Here is a 14,689-nt window from a genome sequence, read left to right on the forward strand (position 1 = left end):
CATTTCCTGAAACAAGATCAACACTTCCGCTTTTCTTGCTTAATCTGAAAGAGGTGTTTGACGCTTTGATGCAAGAGGCAATTAGAAAAAGCTCAGTAATTTTGTGAAAATGACAATGATCCATATCTAATCCTTCTAACAATCTTTTCGTGCCCTGATTATACTCTGACATGCCACTGAGTGCTTCTAAACTTTGAATCAGTGAGCTTTGGCATGTGTGGGCTCACAGTTGGTTAATTAGATGCTGTTTCCTTTCGAAGAATAAATTACCAGGATCAGATGGATATATTCCATGTTGCAAGAGGAGAGAAGGGAAAACATTGGCGTGGCTGTAGTTCAGATCTTTAAAACTTTGCTGGTCACAAGTGAGTTACCGATGACTGGAGGATGGTAAATGTGGTCCTCCTTTTCAAGATGGGTAGCATATAATTCTAACATCAATAGGAGGGGTGTTTTTGGAAAAAAAAATGAGGGGCAGTTCTAATGATAACTTGGAAAGAATTTTCCTAATCAATCTACTGGAATAATTTGAAGAGATAAGAAAGTGGTTCACACTGATTTCAAAAAGACCTTTGACAATCTACCATGGGATATTGTTTTAAAGGGGAAAGGTCCATGGGATCCAGGGCAAATTAGAATTGGTTGGTGATGGGTGACAAAGCGTGATTGTGGAAGATTGCTTTTGTTATTGGATGCCTGTGAGTAATGATGTTCCAGGGATATCAGTGCTGGGACAATTGCGGCTTATAATATATGTGAATGATTTGGATGTGGACATTGGAAGCATGATCAGAGGGTTTGCAGATAACACAACTCATGAAGGTGTTGATGATGTGGAGGTTGATGCGTTGGTGAGATGGACTGAGAAATGTCAGATGGTACTTAATCCTGATAAATGTGAGGTGAAGCATTTTGGGAGTATACCTTAGGTGTGGACATACACCATGAATGGTAACTTCTCCTAGGAAGCACTGAGGAACAGAGAGCCCTTGCTTTATGAATCCGAAAATCCCTGAATGCGGCAATGCAGGTAGATATTATGATTAGGAAAGTATTGGGATACTGGCCTTCATTAGGCAAAACACTGAATATAAAAGCAGGGAAATTATGCTCTCTATTTATAAAACATTAGTCAGATGTCTGCAGGAATACTGCATGCAGTTCTGGTCTCCATGCTACAGAAAAGATTTGATACTTTGGAGAGGATGCAGAGGAGATTCCCCAGGATGTTGCCTGAGATAGAACATTTCAGTGAAGACGAGAGGCTGGAAAGGTTGGCTTTGTTTTCCCTGGAACTGAGGAGGTTGAGGGGAGGCATGAATGAGGTAATTAAAATTATGAGGTGTATAGATGGGGTAGACTGCAGTAACTCCAAAGCTATAGGACATAAAATCAGAGGACATAGTTTTAAAGTAAGGGGTAGGAGATTTAGAGAGGATCTAAGGGGACCTTTTATATCCAGTGCCTAGAACACACAGCTGGACAGAGTGTTTGAAGAAGAGCCTCTGACTGTCTGATAAATGGAAAAGTCTATGGAGAAATTGCATAAAGCTCAAGCTGGCAGAGACTTTGCTGCATCTCCCTCGGTGTTCCTGTGAGTTTCTACAGAAGTTTATTGCATCTTCGTCTTTTCCTCCAGTCTTTGGCAAGTACTGCTAGAAAGTGATGGAAAATATTACAGCCTATTCACTCAGAAGGTGGTGGATATGTGGGCTACATGAGAAAATGATAGAGGCAGATTTTATTTTTAACAGTATTTAGATAAAAACATAAAAACATAGAAACCTACAGCGCAATACAGACTCTTCAGCCCACAAAGCTGTGCCGAACATGTCCTTACCTTAGAAATTACCTAGGGTTACCCATAGACCTCTATTTTTCTGAGCTCCATGTACCTGTCCAGGAGTCTCTTAAAAGACCCTATTGTATCCGCCTCCGCCACCATCACCGGCAGCCCATTCCACGCACTCACCACTCTCTGCATAAAAACTTACCCTTGACATCTCCTCTGTACCTACTTCCAAGCACCTTAAAACTGTGCCCTCTCGTGCTAGCCATTTCAGCCCCGATTTGCTCCACTCCAGCGCTCCATCTGCAACAAACAGATTTTATGTTGGCCAACCATTTCCCCATTCCCATTCCAGCATGTCAGTCCATGGCCTCCTCTACAGCCACAATGAGGCCACTCTCAGGTTATAGGGGAAACTCCTCATATTCTGAGTCGCCTTCAAGCTGATGGCATGAACATCCATCTTTTTAACTTCCAGTAATTTTCCCCTCTCTCTGCACACTCTTTTTCCATTCCCATTTCTGGCTCCCTTTTTCCCTTCTCCTCACCTGCCTTTTACCTCTCTCTGGTGTCCCTCCTCCTCCTTCCCTTTCTCCCATGGTTCAATCTCCTGCTTCTTTAGCCCTTTGCCTTTTCCACCAACCAGCTTCTCACCTCATTTTCCGCCTCCCCCACCCACCTACCTTTCCCCTTCACCTGGCTTCACCTGTCACCATCTAGCTTGCACTCCTCCCCTTCCCGTCCCTCACCTTCTTATTCTGGTGCCCCCCCCCCGCTTCCTTTCCAGTCCCAATGAAGTCTCAGCCTTAACATTCTTTATTCCTTTCCACAGATGCTGCCTGACCTTCAGAATTTTGTGTGTTACATCGTTATAAAAGGGTTAGAGAGATGTGGCCAAATCCAGGCAAACAGGCAGACTATGATTTAGATGGGGAGAAAATTCAAAATGCAGAGATGCAAAGGAACTTGGGAGTCCTTGTGCAAGATATCCTAAAGGTTAACCTCCAGGTTGAGTCAGTTGTGAAGAAGGCCAATGCAATGTTGGCATTCATTTCTAGATGTATAGAATATAAGAGCAGGGATGTGATGTTGAGGCTCTATAAGGCACTCGTGAGACCACACTTGGAGTATTGTGTGCAGTTTTTGTTCCTTATTTTAGAAAGGATATACTGACATTGGAGAGGGTTCAGAGAAGGTTCACAAGAATGATTCCAGGAATGAAAGGGTTACCGTATGAGGAACATCTGGCAGATCTTGGGCTGTATTCCCTGGAGTTCAGGAGAATGAGGGGGGATCTCATAGAGACATTCTGAATGTTAAAAGGCCAGAAAAGATTAGATATGGCAAGGTTATTACCCATGATAGGGGATTCTAGGACAAGAGGGCACGACTTCAGGATTAGAACTGAGATGTGGAGAAATTACTTTAGTCAGAGGGTGGTAAATCTGTGGAATTTGCTGCCACGAGTGGCTGTGGAGGCCAAGTCATTGGGTGTATTTAAGGCAGAGATAGATAGGTTCTTGATTAGCCAGGGAATCAAAGGGTATGGGGTGAAAGCAGGGGAGTGGGGATGACTGGAAGAATTGGATCAGCCCATGATTGAATGGCAGAGAAGACTCGATGGGCCGAACAGCTTAATTCTGCTCAAATATCTTATGGTCTTATGGTGTAAGTGGGACTAGCTCAAATGTTCCTGGTCCGCATAGGCAAGTTGGACTGAAGGGCCTGATTCTGTGTCCTTTAACCTTTAACCCTTTGCTTATGTATATGGACATGGACTAAACACAGTGATGTGAGCCATTGCTGGACAACTAAAGGTTAACTGGCTCTGGAGACTGACAAATGTTCTACTCCCCAGACTTCAGCACTAAAATCTCCCACCACGACAACTCTGTTATTATTACACCTTTCCAGAATCTGTCTCCCTGTCTGCTCCTCGATGTCCCTGTTACTATTTGGACATCTATAAAAAGCACCCAGTAATGTTATTGATCCCTTCCTGTTTCTAACTTCCACCCACAGACTCAGTAAACAATCCCTCCATGATTTCCTCATTTTCTGCAGCTGTGAACTATCTCTGGTCAACAGTGCCATGATCCACCTCTTTTGCCTCCCTCCCTATACTTCCTGAAACATCTAAAGCTTGGCACTCAAATTAACCATTCCTGCCCCTGAGCCATCCAAGTCTCTGTCATGGCCACAACATCATAGCTCGAAGTACTGATCCTCGCTCTAAGCTCACCCGCTTGTTCATAATACTCCTTGCATTAAAATAGACACATCTTAAACCATCAGTCTGAGCGCGTCCCTTCTCTATCACCTGCCTATCCTCCCTCTCACACTGTCTCCAAGCTTTCTTCATTTGTGAGCCAACCGCCCTTTCCTCCGTCACTTCAGTTCAGTTTCCACCCCCCAGCAACTATAGTTTAAACTCTCCCCAGTAGCCTTAGCAAACCTCCCTGCCAGCATGTTGGTCCCCCTGGGATTCAAGTGCAACCCATCCTTTTTGTACAGGTCAAACGTGCCCCAGAAGAGGTCCCAACGATCCAGAAATCTGAAACCCTCCCCTCTGCTCCAATCCCTCAGCCACACATTTCTCTCCACCTCATTCTATTCCTAAACTCACTGTCACATGGCACAGGCAATAATCCTGAGATTACTACCTTTGAGGCCCTGCTTCTCACCTTCCTTCCTAACTGCCTGTAGTCTGCTTTCAGGACCTCCTCCCTTTTCCTACCCATGTTGTTGGTACCAATATGTAAAACCCAACCCCAAGGTATATCCATAGGCCCCAGCTATGCCTGCCTTTTCATTGGCTACGTGAAACATAGAAACATAGAAAATAGGTGCAGGAGTAGGCCATTCGGCCCTTTGAGTCTGCACCACCATTCAGTATGATCATGGCTGATCATCCAACTCAGAACCCTGTACCTGCCTTCTCTCCATACCCCCTGATCCCTTTAGCCACAAGGGCCATATATAACTCCCTCTTAAATAAAGCCAATGAACTGGCCTCAACTGTTTCCTGTGGCAGAAAATTCCACAGATTCACCACTCTGTGTGAAGAAGTTTTTCCTAATCTCGGTCCTAAAAGGCTTCACCTTTATCCTCAAACTGTGACCCCTCGTTCTGGACTTCCCCAACATCGGGAGCAATCTTCCTGCATCTAGCCTGATCCAATCCCTTTAGGATTTTATACGTTTCAATAAGATCCCCCCTCAATCTTCTGAATTCCAATGAGTATAACCCTAGCCGATCCAGTCTTTCATCATATGAAAGTCCTGCCATCCCAGGAATCAATCTGGTGAACCTTCTTTGTACTCCCTCTATGGCAAGAATGTCTTTCCTCAGATTAGGGGACCAAAACTACACATAATACTCCAGGTGTGGTCTCACCAAGGCCTTGTACAACTGCAGTAGTACCTCCCTGCTCCTGTACTCGAATCCTCTTGCTATGAATGCCAGCATATCATTCGCCTTTTTCACCGCCTGCTGTACCTGCATACCCACTTTCAATGACTGGTGTATAATGACACCCAGGTCTCGTTGCACCTCCCCTTTTCCTAATCGGCCACCATTCAGATAATAATCTGTTTTCCTGTTTTTGCCACCAAAGTGGATAACCTCACATTTATCCACATTAAATTGCATCTGCCATGAACTTGCCCACTCACCTAATCTATCCAAGTCACTCTGCATCCTCTTAGCATCGTCCTCACAGCTAACACTGCCACCCAGCTTCGTGTCATCTGCAAACTTGGAGATGCTGCATTTAATTCCCTCATCTAAGTCATTGATATATATTGTAAACAACTGGGGTCCCAGCACTGAGCCTTGCGGTACCCCACTAGTCACTGCCTGCCATTCTGAAAAGGTCCCGTTTATTCCCACTCTTTGCTTCCTGTCTGCCAACCAATTCTCCACCCACACCAATACCTTACCCCCAATACCGTGTACTTTAAGTTTGCACACTAATCTACTGTGTGGGACCTTGTCAAAAGCCTTTTGAAAATTCAAATATACTACATCCACTGGTTCTCCCCTATCTACTCTACTAGTTACATCCTCAAAAAATTCTATGAGATTCATCAGACATGATTTTCCTTTCACAAATCCATGCTGACTTTGTCCGATGATTTCACCGCTTTCCAAATGTGCTGTTATCACATCTTTGATAACTGACTCTAGCATTTTCCCCACCACCGATGTTAGGCTAACCGGTCTATAATTCCCCGGTTTCTTTCTCCCTCCTTTTTTAAAAAGTGGGGTTACATTAGCCACCCTCCAATCCTCAGGAACTAGTCTAGAATCTAAAGAGTTTTGAAAAATTATCACTAACGCATCCACTATTTCTTGGGCTACTTCCCTAAGCACTCTAGGATGCAGACCATCTGGCCCTGGGGTTTTATCTGGCTTTAATCCCTTCAATTTACCTAGCACCGCTTCCCTACTAACATGTATTTCCCTCAGTTCCACCATCTCACTAGACCCTCTGTCCCCTACTATTTCCAGAAGATTATTTATGTCCACCTTAGTGAAGACAGAACCAAAGTAGTTATTCAATTGGTCTGCCATGTCCTTGTTCCCTTGTCCTGTTTCTGTCTGTAGGGGACCTACATTTGTCTTAACCAATCTTTTTCTTTTCACATATCTATAAAAGCTTTTACAGTCAGTTTTTATGTTCCCTGCCAGTTTTCTCTCATAATCTCTTTTCCTTTCCTAATTAAGCCCTTTGTCCTCCTCTGCTGGCCTCTGAATTTCTCCCAGTCCTCAGGTGAGCCGCTTTTTCTGGCTAATTTGTATGTTTCTTCTTTGGAATTGATACTATCCCTAATTTCCCTTGTCAGTCACGGGTGCACTACCTTCCCTGATTTATTCTTTTGCCAAACTGGGATGAACAATTGTCGTAGTTCATCCATGTGATCTTTAAATGCTTGGCATTGCATATCCACCGTCAACCCTTTAAGTATCATTTGCCAGTCTATCTTAGCTAATTCACGTCTCCTACCTTCAAAGTTACCCTTCTTTAAGTTCAGAACCTTTGTTTCTGAATTAACTATGTCACTCTCCATCTTAATGAAGAATTCCACCATATTATGGTCACTCTTACCCAAGGGGCCTCTCACGATAAGATTGCTAATTAACCCTTCCTCATTGCTCAATACCCGATCTAGAAACATCCATTTTCCTGGACTTCCCTGTTAATTCTCCCCAAAACTTTCTGCACTACATTGACAACTGTATTTGTACTGCTTTAGGCACCCATACTGAGCTCGTCAGTTTCATCAACTTTGCTTCCAACTTACATCTTGCCCTTAAATTCATCGTAGTCTATTTCTGATACCTCTCTCCCCTTTCTTGATCTCTTTGTCTCCATCTCTGGAGACAAATTGTCTACAGCTATCTTTTAAAAGACCTATCAGTTCCCGTGGTTATTTCGACTATACTTCCTCCCACCCTGTCACCTGTAAAGATGCCATTGCCTTTTCTCAGTTCCTTCACCTCTGCTAGACCTGTTCCCAAGATGAGGCCTTCCTTTCCAAAACACCAGAGCTGTCCTCCTCCTCCTCCAAAGAACGGATTTTCCTTCTCCCACTATTGATACTGCCATCATCTGCAGTTGCTTCCATTTCCCAGACATCCGTCCTCACCCCATATTCTTGCTGCCTTGACAGCGGTAACTCCTTTTGCCCTCACCTACCACCCCGTGAACTTCTGCATCCAACATATGATTCTCTGCAACTTACGCCATATTCAACAGGATCCTCCCACCAAACACATCTTTACTAACCCCCACCCTCCAACTCTTTGCTTTCCATAGTGATTGCTCCCTCCGTGATTTCCTTGTCCATTCGTGCTTCCCCATTTATCCCTGCAAGTGGAAGAAGTGCTGCACCCAGCCACTCAGCTCCTTCCTGAACTTCATCCAGGACCCAAAACAGTCCTTCCAGGTGAGGCAACAATTCATCTGTGAATCTATTGTGGTCATCTACTGTGCTCCTGGTGAGGACTTCTCTACATTGGAGAGACCTAGCATAGACAGGGGGACCACTTTGCCAATCAACTTCACTCCATCCATAAAAAGCAGGATTTCCTGGTGGCCAACCATTTCAATTTCAATTCCCATTCTGACATGTCCTCCTCTACTGCCTCTCTCGGGCTGGAGGAGCAAAGCCTCATATTCCATTTGGGTAGCCTCCAACCTGATGGCATGAACATCGACTTCTCTAACTTCCGGTAATTTTTTACCCTCCCCCTTAATTTTTCTTCAATCTCCCAGTCCGGCCACTTCTCTGTTCCTCACCTGTCTATCACCTCGCCCTGGTGCTCCTCCTCCTTTCTTTTCTCCCATCGTCGATTCTCCTCTCCTATCAGATCCTTCTTCTCTAGCCCTTTTCTTTCTACCTATCACCTCCCAGCTTCTTACTTCATCCCGCCCCCCACCCACCTGGCTTCACCTATCATCTCCCAGCTTCTTACTTCATCCCCCCCCCACCCACCTGTCTTCACCTATCACCTCCCTGCTTCTTACTTCATCCCCCCCCCCCCACCCACCTGGCTTCACCTATCACATTCTAGCTTGTATCCCTTCCCCTCTCCCCTCTGTCTTAATCTGGCCTCTCCCTCTCTCCTTTCCAGTCCTGTTGAAGGGTCTCAGCCCAAAACATCAACTGTTTAGTTATTTCCATTGATGCTGCCTGATCTGTTGAGTTCCTCCTGCACGTTGAGCGTGTTGATCTGGATTTCCAGCTTCTGCAGAATCTCTTGTGTTTATAATATTGCCATTGCAAGATTTTTTTAACAGTTAAAAGTTTCAGGAATGGATTTCCAGATATTTAGCACCTCACTGTCTGTATTCTTATTCTTTGACCGAGTCACCAGCTGATCTTTGCCAATATTTTCTAGTTCAAGTCTTAAGTTGACAAATCTTTGCTTCCGAATTCAGCTGCTTTGTAAATCAATTCAAAGTACAACGTTGTAAGTAAATCTATCATCAAAGTACATGCATGTCGACCACATACAACCCTGAGATTCATTTTCTTGTGGGAATGCACAATAAATACAATAGAATCAATGAAAGACGACACACAAGAAGGACAAATAACCAAAGTGCACAGGGCAACAAACTGTGTAATACAATAATAATAACAATAAGTAAATCAGCAATCAATATCAAGAACATGAGATGAAGAGCCCTTAAAGGTGACTCTATAGGTTATGGGAACAGTTTGTTTTGGAGTGAGTGAAGTTATCCCCTTTAGTTCAAGAGCCTGATGGTTGAGGGGTAGTAACTGTTCCTGAACCTGGTGTTGCACTTCCTGTACCTTCTTCCTGATGGCAGCAGAGTGAAGACAGCATGGCCTGGATGGTGGGGTCCTGATGATGGATGCTGCTTTTCTGCAACAGAGCTCCATGTCGATGTGCTCATTGGTGGGGAGGGCTTTATGCACGACGGACTGGGCTGTATCCTCTACTTTTCTCATGGTTATCAAAATCAATCCACTGCAACATTTCCATATTCAGTTTCCCTAGTGTTGCACAGTTCGCTTTTTTTATGTATTTTGTAATTTCTTCAAGTGACCTGAACTTAGTGAATCTTAAAAAAAATTGTTCAATAGCTGAAACAAATAAGCCCAAAAATTGCATTGGAAAGCTCTGAATGTATGTCCTTTCAAAAATGTTATTATCTGTCAAATTCTTTTATAAATTTGAGAAATATTTAAGAGTGCCATTTTCAGCATCACCTTTAAACATTTGTTTGATTTCAAACTTTTTTATATTATCAAACATAACATCCAGTGTTTTGCCAGATCCCTGTAAGCTGATGTTCAAGTCATTTAAATAGATGATAAATTAAAGAAAATAGATGCGAAACAAACCTCTAGCACTACAAGAAGCAAAACTACGGGTCCGTTGTGGGTGGTTTGGCTGTAAAACCATTTGATTCAAATATAAAGCCGTGCATTTAAAGTGGGGGGGGAGTTTAAAGGGGATGTGCAGGGCTAGACTGAGCATGGAATGGGCTGCCAAGGATGGTGACAGAAGCAGGTAAGCATTTCAGAAGCTGTTAGATAGACACAGGAATATGCAGGGAATAGAAGGATAGTACAGAATAGAGGGATATGGATCATGTCCAGGGGATTTAGTTTAGTTTGGGATCATTTTCGGCACAGTTATTGTGGGGCAAAGAGGTGGTTCCCATGCTGTAGTGTACTGGAAGGCCAAATTCGGACTGTAAGCAGTTAAAGTCAGGTTTATTGTCATATGCACAAGTACATGTATGCACCATTGTAATGACAAACATCACAGGTATATAGCATCACTATATACCGGCACGAGTACATGCCTGCACTGTTCTGTGTACTTTATGCAGTCCTGGGTAGGTCTGTAGTCTAGTGTAGTTTTGTGTTGTTTTACATAGTTCAGTGTAGTTTTTGTATTATTTCATGTCGCACTATGGTCCTGAAAAACATTGTCTCATTTTTACTGTGTACTGTACCAGCAGTTATGGTCAAAATGACAATAAAAATGACTTGACTTGACTTGACTTGATAAAAACAGCAATTCCAAGAAAAACATAAATCATATGTAACTTTTATGAAACAACACAATTGGAAGAAAAAGAAGACCATTTTAGAGTAAAGCGATTGAAGTAGTTCTGGTATTGCTAAACCAGGGTTAGGTTTTTAGGGTTTTTCCAATTAGTTCAAAAACTGAGTGGTTGAGGGGAAGTAGCTGTTCTTGTACTTGGTGGTGTGGGACTTCAGGCTTCTGCACCTCCTGCTGCAAAAAGGAGGCATAGTCATAGTCATACTTTATTGATTCCAGGGGAAATTGGTTTTCGTTACAGTTGCACCATATAATAAACAGTAATAGAACCATAAATAGTTAAATAGTAATATGTAAATTATGCCAGTAAATTATGAAATAAGTCCAGGACCAGCCTATTGGCTCAGGGTGTCTGACCCTCCAAGGGAGGAGTTGTAAAGTTTGATAGCCACAGGCAGGAATGACTTCCTATGACGCTCTGTGCTGCATCTCGGTGGAATGAGTCTCTGGCTGAATGTACTCCTGTGCCCACCCAGTACATTATGTAGTGGATGGGAGACATTGACCAAGATGGCATGCAACTTAGACAGCATCCTCTTTTCAGACACCACCGGGAGAGAGTCCAGTTCCATCCTTACAACATCACTGGCCTTATGGATGAGCTTGATGATTCTGTTGGTGTCTGCTACCCTCAGCCTGCTGCCCCAGCACACAACAGCAAACATGACGCACTGGCCACCACAGACTCGTAGAACATCCTCAGCATCGTCCGGCAGATGTTAAAGGACCTCAGTCTCCTCAGGAAATAGAGATGGCTCTGTCCTTTCTTGTAAACAGTCTCAGTGTTCTTTGACCAGTCCAGTTTATTGTCAATTCAATTCCCCAGGTATTTGTAATCCTCCACCATGTCCACACTGACCCCCTGGATGGAACCAGGGGTCACTGGTACCTTAGCTCTCCTCAGGTCTACCACCAGCTCCTTAGTCTTTTTCACAGTAAGCTGCAGATAATTCTGCTCACACCATGTGACAAAGTTTCCTACCGTAGCCCTGTACTCAGCCTCATCTCCCTTGTTGATGCATCCAACTATGGCAGAGTCATCAGAAAACTTCTGAAGATGACAAGACTCTGTGCAGTAGTTGAAGTCCGAGGTGTAAATGGTGAAGAGAAAGGGAGACAAGACAGTCCCCTGTGGAGCCCCAGTGCTGCTGGTCACTCTGTCGGACACACAGTGTTGCAAGCACACGTACTGTGGTCTGCCAGTCAGGTAATCAAGAATCCATGATACCAGGGAAGCATCCACCTGCATCGCTGTCAGCTTCTCCTCCAGCAGAGCAGGGCGGATGGTGTTGAACGCACTGGAGAAGTCAAAAAACATGACCCTCACAATGCTCGCTGGCTTGTCCAGGTAGGCGTAGACACGGTTCAGCAGGTAGACGATGGCATCCTCAACTCCTAGTCGGGGCTGGTAGGCAGACTGGAGGGGATCTAAGTGTGGCCTGACCATAGGCCGGAGCAGCTCCAGAACAAGTCTCTCCAGGGTCTTCATGATGTGGGAGGTCAATGCCACCGGTCTGTAGTCATTGAGGCCGCTGGGACATGGCGTCTTCGGCACAGGGACGAGGCAGGATGTCTTCCACAGTACAGGAACCCTCCGGAGCCTCAGGCTCAGGTTGAATACATGGCGAAGTACTCCACATAGCTGAGGGGCACAGGGCCGAAATGGTGGAGAACTCTGATGATGAATGTTGCCTTGTTGAGGCAGCATCTCCTATAATACAGCCATTGATGGGGAAATATGTATTGGGCAGAGTCCACTACTCATGGTAGCTTCTTATGTCCCTGTGCATATGTACTGCCAGACAAGATCACGATACTTTCCACAGTACATCTATTATAGAGTGTCTTTGACAAGCTGAGCCTCCTAAGAATGTAAATGTGCTTTGTATAACTGACTGGTTTCTTATTTTTCTAGACTCCTTTGCCTGTGAGGAGATTATTTTAATTGCTGCTGGCAAGGAGCTTGATCATATAAATACAGAGCTGTGGAGTGAAAGATGTGAACCGTAACTATGACTGACAGATCAGCATCATTAAAGCCTTCTCCACTGGATCTGACTGTCTAAAAAACACCACTGAGATATCAATAGAAGTTGTGCTAAATTACTTACAGTGATGATAGAAACAGCACTGATTTTCTCTTTTAAGATGGTTCAATTTGAACCAGCTCCTTTAAGCTTGTGCTTTGTTAAGTGAACCATTTTGCATTTCATTCTCCCCACAGTGCTCCTAGATATTCTTATGCTCACTGTAACAGGTAAGCTGAATTGTGCACATGATCAAAGTGAAAACCAGCTCTGTGTTGGCATCTCCATGGGATTTATCCAACCAGAATTTAGTTCCATTCCATTCTACTCTATTCCATTCCCACCTCATGTTACAAAACAACAAAGTTACATTCCTATGGTAAACACAAGAGATTCTGCAGGTGCTGGAGATCCAAAGCAACACACACAAAATGACGGAGGAACTCAGCAAATAAAGCAGCATCTATGGAAGGAAATAAACAGTTGATGTTTGGGGCTGAGACACTTCATCAGGACTCATCCCTATAGTGGTATTCATAATCTCCCAAAGTGCCATCCAAATAATCAAAGCATTTGGACCATAGACTGAATCATAAACATAAGTAACATTGCAGCCAATTTGCTAATAGCAAACTCCATCAAGCCTCAGTTACTATAAGCAAACTGCTCGAGGAACTCAGTAAGCTGATCAGCAATTATGGGTGACAGGACCTGGGGTGGATGGCGCTATAGGTGATAGGTGGACTGAGGAGGAGTGAAGGATGAGGGACAGAGAAGACAGGTGGGGGGGGGAATGTTATGTTGCAATTTTATTAGACACTGTTTAGGCAGTCAGAGTATTGTGTGCAGTTCTGGTCACCACACTATTGTAAAGATGAGATTGTGATGCGGACAGTGCAGAGGAGATTCACCAAGATTTTAATTGGATTGGAGGACTTTAGTTATGGGGAGTACTTGGATAGGCTGGGCTCATTCCCCTGGCATGAAGGAGTCCGAATGGTGACCTGAAAAAACCTATAGAAGAGACCTAGATGGCATAGGTAGAATATTTTTCCCGTGGTATGGGTATCAAAAACAAGAGGGCCAAGGTTTAAGGTGCAAGTTAAAAGTTTTAAAGGGAACCTAAGAGATAGGTTTTTTTTTTACAGATGGTGGTTGATGTGCACTATCAGAGGAGGTGGTGGTATCAGATGCAATCACCACATTTAAGATACATTTAGACAGACATTTAACCCAGCAAGACATTGCATGATATTGTTGTGTTAATTTTTCAGTAATATTTGAGTAATATTGCAAATATATTGTTTGATTAAGCATTCATTGTTTGCATAACTAATTCATTAAGGTTTATATGTGAAAGTGCGTGAATGATATACGTCATTATGCCACCACATCATATGCGCTTGCCTTACTAAAAGTAAACACAAAACATAACCTTCTCCAAGGCTCCCATCTTTTCCTTTCAATTAGTTTTATTTTTTGCAGTTACAAAGCATAACAGCGACAAGAGTAGGTTTTAAATTGACCCGATACAAACTTGTTCCAAGCGCAGCAAGACGTTTGAGTTCAAAAAGAAAGGCAGAAAATGAACAAGTTCATGGGTTCATAAACAGTGAGTACTAGGTGATAACAATTAATCTTTAAAAAGCAAAATGGCAGGCCACATCGGAAAGATAGATGTGTGCGATTGCACAACAGATAACTGGGTTTTTGTATACTGAGTAAATTGAGCAGTATTTTAAAGCAAACTGAATAGCCAATGAGGAAACGAGTGCCAGTTTTACGGAGTATAATAGCACACAGATTGCTTAGAAGCTTAACTGCTCCAACCAAACCAGCCAAAATGAGCTTTGCTGATGTCATGAAAGTAGTACAGGCACAGTTAGAACTGAAACCATTGCTGAATGCAGAATGCATCAGGTTTCATAAACAGAATCAAAAGCAAGGGCAGCCCATTTCAGCGTACATGGTTGAATTGAAGAGATTGTCTGAACATTGTAAGTTCAGTGATGGGCTTAATGATGCACTGAAAGATTGTTTAGTTTGTGGAATCTTACAAGAAGGAGTTCACAAATGGTTTCTAACAGAAGCTGAATTCACATTTAAAAGAGCAGTTGAAATCGCTGTATTAATAGAAACCACAGATAGAGACACAATTGAGTTGCAATCAGGAATGAAAATGAGTGTGAACAAAATTGCGATGTTCGAAGCAGAAACATGCCTGGCTGAACTAAATTGTGTAATTATTGTGGCATGGGCTCAC

Source organism: Mobula hypostoma, chromosome 17 (assembly GCF_963921235.1).
Source record: "Mobula hypostoma chromosome 17, sMobHyp1.1, whole genome shotgun sequence".
NCBI lineage: Eukaryota > Metazoa > Chordata > Chondrichthyes > Myliobatiformes > Myliobatidae > Mobula > Mobula hypostoma.